Consider the following 9689-nt stretch of genomic DNA (forward strand, 5'->3'; position numbering starts at 1 on the left):
CGCTACTACATCATGCACAAGTGTTACTACAGCGCTACTACATCATGCACAAGTGTTACTACAGCGCTACTACATCATGCACAAGTGTTACTACAGCACAACTACATCTCACACAACTGTTACTACAGCACTACTACATCGCACACAAGTGTTACTACAGCGCAATTACATCTCACACGTTACTACAGCGCTACTACATCACGCACAAGTGTTACTACAGCACTACTACATCGCACACAAGTGTTACTACAGCGCAATTACATCTCACACGTTACTACAGCGCTACTACATCTCACACAAGTGTTACTACAGCGCTACTATGAAAAAGTGTACTGAAGTTCTGAACCAGCGTCAGTTTCTCTGTGAACACATGATTATATAATAAAGGCCTGGAATACAAAAAGTGATTTGAATATATGTGAAATGAATATAAAAACAGTGAGGGAGGGAAGGAAGGAGGGAAAGAAAGAAAGAAAGCTTCAGTCACCAACTAAGAGGAATATATCAGAATGTAGTGTGTCTGAAATGTTGATTCTGCGTTTTTTTGTTGTTCAGATTTTAACCCTGTTCTTTTCTCCCTCTCTGATATTGTAAAGCAGAAATCTGAACACTTTTTTAACTCAGGACACAAATGATCTCATGGACCATTTCAGAAAAAAAAGAAGAAAACGGTGGAGTTGCTTTTGTTGGATCTGAAGAATGTAAGGATGATCTCATGGATCTAAAGTGACAGCGCAGGGCCGAATACCTTCGAGCAATACTCACACGACTTTCTGAACGTAGTGCGATCTGAGGAATGGCCCCGCTCGCAACACGAGGCATCAGCAGCGCAGCTTCACCTGACTCAGGTGAGTCACTCTCTCGTTACCTTCTGCTCCCTCTTTTATGAAGATGAGATATAGATAAAATTTCCACCCTGTTTATATTCCCAGGAAAGTCTGGGCCATAGGTGGGCTAATTAAAAATATATTCTGGATTGTGATTGGTCAGAAGGTGTTGATTCATTTTCTATAACAGCAGCTCTGACAGTAGTGCAGCTGCAGATCACAGGTTTATATTAATTATACATTATCGTTTCTATAGTAACAGCTCATTCACAGGTTCTTGTACAGCGAACGCTCCACATAGACATGTTAAAAAACCATTTGAAATCGTTTATCTGTGAGAAAACATTTATTTAACATTGATGGAAGGAGTCTCCAGTGTCAGCGCTTTGTAACAGTCAGAGGTAAAGCTGTAACTTTAAATTTTGGACGTCTTCAAGACAGAGGAGTTTTTTTTCGGCGTATTAACTTCAGGACAGAGAGAAAAAAGAGGTGTTGGTGAGAGAACCACTGTTTATAGTGACTATAATATGAAAACTAACTTGTTTTATGTATGTTCCACAACATTAGATGTAACTATAAATGGATAAAAAACTATCACATCATTCTTTAATAAAATATAAATCTCCTAACTTTGATTATATTCCTATAACAACGTGACACCGTCCTATAAAACCACGACCCTGCCTAGAGGAGGCCATCCACCAAAATTAAGTCAGCAGGTAAAGATGGAATGAGTCAGAGAAGCAACAATCTCTCTGCATGATGCTACCACCACCACGCTTCACAGTGGGGAAGATTTTCTCAGGGCAATGAGCAGGATTATGTTTTCACTAAACTTAGTGCTTTGTGTCTTTTGATCTCATCAGACCTACATGGCTTTTGGCAAACTGTAAACAGGAGTTCATACGGCTCAACACTCTTCCATAAAGCCAGCTCTGTGGAGTGTGCAGGCTACGGCGGATCTCTTCAGGTCCTTCAGAGTTAACTTCAGGTCCTCTTGGTTACTTCTCTGACTAATCTTCTCTTTACTCTCTCGCTGATCTTTGGTGGACAGTTGTTGCATAATCTTTACATTTTTTTAATAATGGATTTAATGTCACTTTGCTGGATGTTCAAAATTTGGGATATTTTTGGTAACACAATTGTCATTGATACTTCTCCAGAACTTTGTCAGGGACTTGTTTCGAAAGCTCCTTGTTCTTCATGATGCTGTTTGTTTAGGTATGTTCTCTGGGTTCCTCCAGGAACAGGTGTGTCTATATTGACTTGATATTTACAACTTTTATAGTTCTTTTATACAAATAATTTTTGTGGAGATTCATGACATCCCAATTAAATCCATTTCACTTCCAGGTTGTAACAACTCCAAACTGATAGTCCACTTATTCAAGGTGCTGTAATATTTGAATGAACAAAAAACTTCCTCGTGTTTGTGTTTTATCAGAATTAAGTTGATTTCTCACATCACACCTGATCCAGCCACCACTGAAATTTGGTGAAATAGAACTTCGAAAGATGGCGGTAACCTATAGAAGGTATAACATGCATCCAAGACCACAAACGCATCTGCGCTCAGATCACTGATTCATTCTCTAGTGTGTTGTAGATGATGTTTTATCACTTATTCTAACAAAGAAAATCATCTACAACACACTAGAGAATGAGTCAGTGATCTGAGCGTAGATGCGTTTTTAATTTCTGTGTTTCTGGACTCCATCATGTTTACACAGCGTTCATTCATTCTGAATGTGAAACACTCTGAAGTCTGGCTCATACAGCGAGCGAGGGGCCATAACTCATTACCCAGCTCTCTCTGTGTTATTATTGAGCCTTTTGGCCTTGGGCTGATCCATTTATCCGTGTGTGTGTGTGTGTGTGTGTGTGCGTGTGACAGCCTCCAGTGTGTGTTTGCTGCCCGGCAGAGCCGGAAGCACAGCATGTTTTTTATTTATCGATCTTCATACTTCGCAATAGTCTGACGTGTGTCACATTGTGAAACATTATGCGTGTTTAATGAAGCTGCTGTAAAGATGGATGCCGCCTGCTCTCGGGGCTTTTTTTTGGTAAATGGTCTGCTTTGAAAAAGACCTGTCCAAACACCACAGTTCCTATTATGATGTATCGTCAGGTTTAACTGGAGTTGTCTGATGTTCTTATTCACATATCTAGACAATTTAGTGCTTCACCTTCTGCCACACCTGACACATAATCTTCATAATTAAATGATGAAATTCTACTAATATTTATTTATGATGCACATCAAGAGGAAGTCGTTGAAACCCCTCGCCCGTCAGATACACATGGGAGCATGCTGCGTATGCATTATATACTGTATATACTCTATATAAAAACATATACAGGGGCCGAGAGGCCACGCCCACTTCACTGGGACTGACAGGTATAGAGTTCTGGGGTTAAAATTTGTGAGAACAAATTTGTTGCTAGGCAACTGTAAAGTACGCACGCTGAGCACAAACTAGCTAATAACTAAGGTTAATGATTTAACTGTTAAGTTCATAGCTATTAAGTCTATTATATGAACATAAATCGTCCAGAATATCAACATTTCCCTCAGATGTGATGGTGAATTACTAAGAAAAGCCTCCATATGACTCACAACTATGACTTTTTAATGTTGTGAATATCGCAAAAGCAGACTGTTCATGTGGAATCGTCCCATTAACACAGTAAAAAAATAACCATATTTGACTGTAATGCTAACTCTAGACTATGGCTAAAATTAAGCTAGCTAGCACCTCATGTTTTAAATATGTCTTTATAAAGATAGTATAAAAATACAGTGATGGTGGAAACGATTAAAAAAACAATCCGTGATATCAACATTTACCTCAGATGTGTTGGTAAATTACTAAGAAAAGCCTCCATACAACTAAAATTACAATGGAATTACACTTAGCATCAATTGCTAACTCAAATTACAACTCTTTCAGTGGTGTTTTACGAATACCGTGAGAAAAGACTATTCCTGTGGAATCTTCATGTTAATACAGGAAGCACATAATTGCATTTGACTATGCAGCTAGCTCTAGGCTAAAGCTATTACGCTAATAAGCTAGCTAGGACTTAAAGCTTTTAAATGTCTAAAAAAATTTACATACAAATATAGTGACTGTGGAAATGAGAACAAAGCACCTCGGCATATCAACATTTACCTCAGATGTGTTAGTAAATTACTAAATTAGGTAATTAATAAGTAAATAATTTTTTAAAGTTGTGAATACCTCAAGAGAGGAAAGTTCATCACAAATATAAACGCATATGCAATATGTTTACGTAAACACATAACCATATTTCACTGTACTGCTAAGTCTAGACTGAAATGAATAGCTAACCTAGCTAGCACCTAAGCCAGTATACAAGTACAGTGACTGTGGAAATAAAAAAAAAAAAAAAACAATCCAGGATATCAACATTTAATTCAGATGTGTTCGCAAGTTACTAAGAAAAGCCTCCATGCAACTAAAATTACACTGTAATTACACTTAGCATTGAACGTTAACTCAGATTACGACTCTGTCAGTGTTGTTGGAAATTTCTGACTTTTAAAGCTGTGAATATTATAAGAGCGGACCGTTTATGAAGAATCTTCATGTAAACACAGTTAACACACCATCATATTTGACTGTACTCTAAAGTAACACTAATAATTTACCTCAGACGTGTTGATAAATGACTAAGAAAAGCCTCCAGACGTCTAACATTATGCTACAATTATACTTAGCATCGAATGCTTGGTTCGGTTCGGCCATGTTGAACTGATATGTAGTTACTTGAGGTAATTTATTTTACACTGACTGTGTTCTCTGTTCAAATGAAGAATACGAAGTGTGGGATAATAGGACTCCATCGCTAAGTCTCTCTGTGACTGTACTTGACCTGTTTACCAGGCCGAGCGATCGCTTCGTGACCCGCTGCCTCAATTAACGGCTCACTCTGTGTGAGCCACAATGAGCAGGATGTGATCGCAAAAATGAAACGGCAAATAAAGAGCAGTGAAAAATGGCCGAGCGTGAAGAGCGAGTCTCACTGTGAGGCGCTGAGGAGGAGGAGGAGGGAGGTGGTGACGCTGAATAGAGCTGTGAAAGAGGCTTTCAACAACGGCCACGAAATGAGCTTCATAAACGAGGCCTCTTCTGATCCATAATGCACTGCACTCGAGAGAGAGAGAGAGAGAGAGAGAGGGAGAGAGGGGTAGAAAGAGAGAGGTAGAAAGAGAGAGGTTAAATGTGGAAAATAGAAAGAGGGAGGAAAAGAGAGTGACAGTGAGAGACAGAGAGACAGATAATGAGAGAGATAAATGGAAATAGATAAAGAGGAAGACAGACTGAGAGAGAAATAAAGTAAGACAAAGAGAGGGAGATAAAGTGAGAGAGACAGGTAGAGACAGATAAAGAGACAGACAGACGAAGAGAAAGATAGCGAGGCAGAGAGAGAGAGAGAGAGAGAGAGAGAGGTTGAATGGGGAAAACAAAAAGAGGGAGGAAAATAGTAACCGTGAGAGAGAAGGGGAGAGAGAGAGAGAGAGATTCAATTGGAAGACAGACAGACAGACAAATAAACTAAGACAGTGAGAGGTCAGACAAAGACAGAAATAAAGCAAGAGAGACAGATCGACAGATAAAGTGAGACAGACAAACAGAGAGAAAGATGAAAAGAAAGACAGAGACAGAGAGAGAGGTAGAGAGGAGGTTGAGAGAGCTAGAAAAGAGGGGTTGAATTGGGAAAATGGAAAGAGGGAGAAAATGAAAGTTACAGTGAAAGAGAGAGAGAGAGAGAGAGAGAGACAGAGAAATAGAAGCAGATAAGGAAGAAGACAAATAGTGGGATGAATAAAGTGAGACAGAGAGACATACCAAGAGAGAAAGATAACGTGAGAGAGACAGAGACAGATTAAATATGATAGATAAAGAGACAGACAGATGAAGAGAAAGACAGCAAGACAGAGAGATAGAGAGGAGGTGGAGAGACAGAGACAGAAAAAAGTGAAAAGTGTGAGAGAGAGTGGCAGAGAGAGAGAGAGAGAGAGAGAGAGAGTAGGGTGGAGAGAGGAGATTGGCAGAAGATTGGCAGACAGAATATAGAGGAAAATAGAGTGATTAATGAAAGAAATGAAGAGGAAAGGCAGTATGGATGAAGGACAGACAGATAAATGGACACAGATAGACAGATGAAAAGATAGCCATCTAGGCAGACAGATGGGTACAAAGATATAGAAAGACAGAAATTCTGACAGAAACATGTGTGTGAGAGAGATAGAGAGGGATAGACAGAGAGACAGAGAAAGAGAGGAAGAAGGAGTGAAAGAGAGACAGATGGAAAGAGAAAAGGTGGAAAGATAGTATAGAAATGGAATGGAATGAAAGAGGCAAAAACAGTGATGAAAGAAAGAAATGAAGGGGGGGGCAGTGAGGCACAGAACAAGCACAGAGGGAAGGATAGATAGACAGAGAGTGACAAAGAGAAACAGATAAAGTGGGACTGATATAGAGAGAGACAAAGAGACAAAGATAAAATGAGACAGGGATAACAAGAGAAAGACATAAAGTGAGACAGAGTAAGTTAGACAGATAATGTGAGACAAATAAAGACGGAAACAGAGAGAGACAGATAAAGAAAGATAAAGAGAGATAGATAAAGTAAGAGAAACAGATGGATAGATAAAGAGAGGGACAGACAGATAAGAGAAAGACAGATAAAGTGAAAGGCAGATAGATAGATAGATAGATAGATAGATAGATAGATAGATAGATAGATAGATAGATAGACTTTATTGATCCCCAAGGGGAAATTTGGGTGCTACATCAGAAAAATGGATAAAGAGAAAGAGAAAGGCAGAGATATAGATAAAGAGAGAAAGAGAGATAAAGTAAGACAGAGACAAAGCGAGACGGAGACAAGCAGATATATAAAGATAGAAAGATAAAGAGAGAGCAACAGATAAACAGAGAGAAAATGAGACAGAGACAAAGAGTGATAGAGACAGACAGATATATAGAGATAGACAGATAAAGAGAGAGCAACAGATAAACAGAGAGAAATTGAGATGGAGACAGAGATAGACAGATAGAGTGCGACAGATAAATAGAGAGAGATAAAGCGAAACAGAGAGATTGAGACAGTGATACAGAGAGACAGATAAATAGATAGAGAGAGTGAAACAGAGAGCGTGAGACAGCAAGAGAGTGAAACAGAGAGAGTGACAGTGAGAGAGTGAGACAGTGAGTGAGACAGCGAGAGTGAGACAGAGAGTGAGACAACGAGAGAGTGAGACAGTGATTGAGACAGCGAGAGAGTGAGACAGTGATTGAGACAGCGAGAGAGTGAGACAGTGAGAGTGAGACAGTGATTGAAACAGCGAGAGAGTGAAACAGAGAGTGAGACAGTGAGAAAGTGAGACAGTGAGAGAGTGAGACAGAGAGTGAGACAGTGAGACAGTTAGAAAGCGAGACAGCGACACAGAGAGTGAGACAGTGATTGAGACAGTGAGAAAGTGAGACAGAGAGTGAGACAGTGAGACAGCAAGCGAGTGAGACAGTGAGAGAGTAAGTCAGCGAGAGAGCGAGACAGTGAGAGAGTGAGACAGAGAGAGAGTGAGACAGAGAGAGAGTGAGACAGCAAGCGAGTGAGACAGGGAGAGAGTGAGACAGGGAGAAAGTGAGACAGGCTGGTGGGGAGGAACACAATAGAGCTGAAAACTGGGCCTCATTCAGTGCAGTAATTGGCAGAGTGGCTTCATTTCACACACTGATTTGCTGCCTCTTGTCCTGCGAAGGCTTTAACAAGTTTGATGCGTGTAATAGAGGATGGAGGGGCGTCTATTCTTCCCCTGAGCGCCCGCTCTCTTCCCCTCATTCTCTCCTCTTCTCTCTCTTCTTTCCTTTTTAATGCTGCATTAACCGGATTCTCTACTCTTCTTTGTAAACACGCAAAAAAAAAAAGCCCAGCTCCTTTAATCATTCGTCTGCTGGATGAACAAGTTCGTGCTTTTTTCCTCTCGCACAATGGGAGAAAAGGTGGAGGTGAGACAAAATTTAGTCACATCTGTATCTAAAAGCCCCTCTGAATGCTTTTGTTGGCTTTAATGAAATGGCAGCGGTGTGCGATGGACGATGGGGTGGTGGTGGTGTAGGGGGGAGAAAGGCTCGTCATCTTTCATCAACCCGGCGCTAGATGGATCAGAAGGAGGGCGTAAAAAGCCTCCGCCAAAATCACTGCATTTCCCCACAATAGCACACGTCCGTGCAGGGAAAATACATGAAAAGGTGTTTTTGAAAAGGAAGGCACATTGTAATCATGCATTACTTAGCCCATAACCTTTTAATAAATCCATTTAGGAGAGAGAGAGCTGTGCACTTAGCAATGGTGTCGATTTATTCCGAGCCGTTTGGTGGAAACCTGTCAGGACTTAGCGTTGATTAGCCCAAGTGTGTTTTTTACTTTTGATAAATCTAGTCAGGTTTTTAGGATGGTGTGGCCTACTTACTGCACTAACCTAATACTCAGACAGGATTGTAGCTTTGGGTTTAGAAGAATTAAATTTATACCATTAACCCCGTTATACAAATATAGACAACCTGCCAACCTGCCATTCTCTGAGGAGATGTTTATTTAATATTTATGGAAGGAGTCTCCAGTGTCAGCGCTTTTTTTCTGACATTTTCAAGACAGAAGAGTTTATGCTTTAGGGTTTGCTGGTAACAATGACAAGCTGCATTTTTTTTGTCTTCAAGAGGTAGAAAAAAGAGAGTCCAGTGAGGGAACAACAGTTTATAGCTGTCAATGCTTTAATGTTAATACTTTAAACATCAAAAGATTCAAATATGCCAGCTATTTAGCTGTGCTGAAATAAACCTAGCCAGTGATGCCCACGTTCTTCCCAGAGGAACCCAAAGACCATCGAACCAGTTGTGTTTGACCGACTGTCGACATCTCCGAAAGGTCATGACACCGAGCAGAACGAGTGTGGATAAAATCGCAGAAGGTCATCTGCATAGGTTACCTGTGAACTCTAAAGTGATCCGTTGTGTCCACTCTTTCACATCTGGCGTGTGAGGAAGACTCCAGACCAGGTTCAGTCCTTCTGTGGTTCAAGTGCCAGGTCTTCGCTGGCCAGGTCAAGGCGGTGACCTTTGACCTTAGAGTCAAGAGTGACCATTTGCGCCATGCCAGACCGGGTTCAGGCTTCCGAGGTCATGAAATGGGTCACGAAGGGGTCACTGATTTGGGACGGGACCGAAAGATAGGAGAACCTTTCTCACCTGAATGTGTCTCCAATGACTGAGTCATGGAAGTAGCGCTCTTGATTTTATTTTGTTAGTTATCAAACACAAAATTGTACTCAGTTTCATGGTTAAAGGCGAGCATTAAAGTACAGGGATGTACTGGCTAAACATCAGAAACTCAGGAGATCCTTTTAAAGTCTTGAGATGTCTAAGAATGTATGAAGTAAACTGTTTAGTAACAATCTTTTTAGAAAATTCATCCACAAATACAAACCATGAAGAGATCTCTTTCCAATAATGGCACTGGACTAAGAATTTTGGAGTGGACTGTGTCCACTGATGCAAACCGGTGCACGTGTAACAACATGCCTCAAAGAAACGCAGCCACACAAGAAAGCAGAAAATGAGCCTTTGTAGCTTTGAAGTTCCATCGACATGCACTGAGAGTCACGTTTGGGACAAAACCGTGTGCAGGGGTCAGATGGGGTCATGGAAGGACGCTGATTGACCCTATTTTAGCTCAATATCCTGTCTGAGTTCCTCCATGAACAGAGGCAGCCTTGATCCAAACTCCGGAATCAGATTGATCCTTGGTCCGAATGCGGATCGGATTTCAGCT

The sequence above is a fragment of the Pangasianodon hypophthalmus genome, chromosome 12 (genome assembly GCF_027358585.1).
Source record: "Pangasianodon hypophthalmus isolate fPanHyp1 chromosome 12, fPanHyp1.pri, whole genome shotgun sequence".
Lineage (NCBI taxonomy): Eukaryota > Metazoa > Chordata > Actinopteri > Siluriformes > Pangasiidae > Pangasianodon > Pangasianodon hypophthalmus.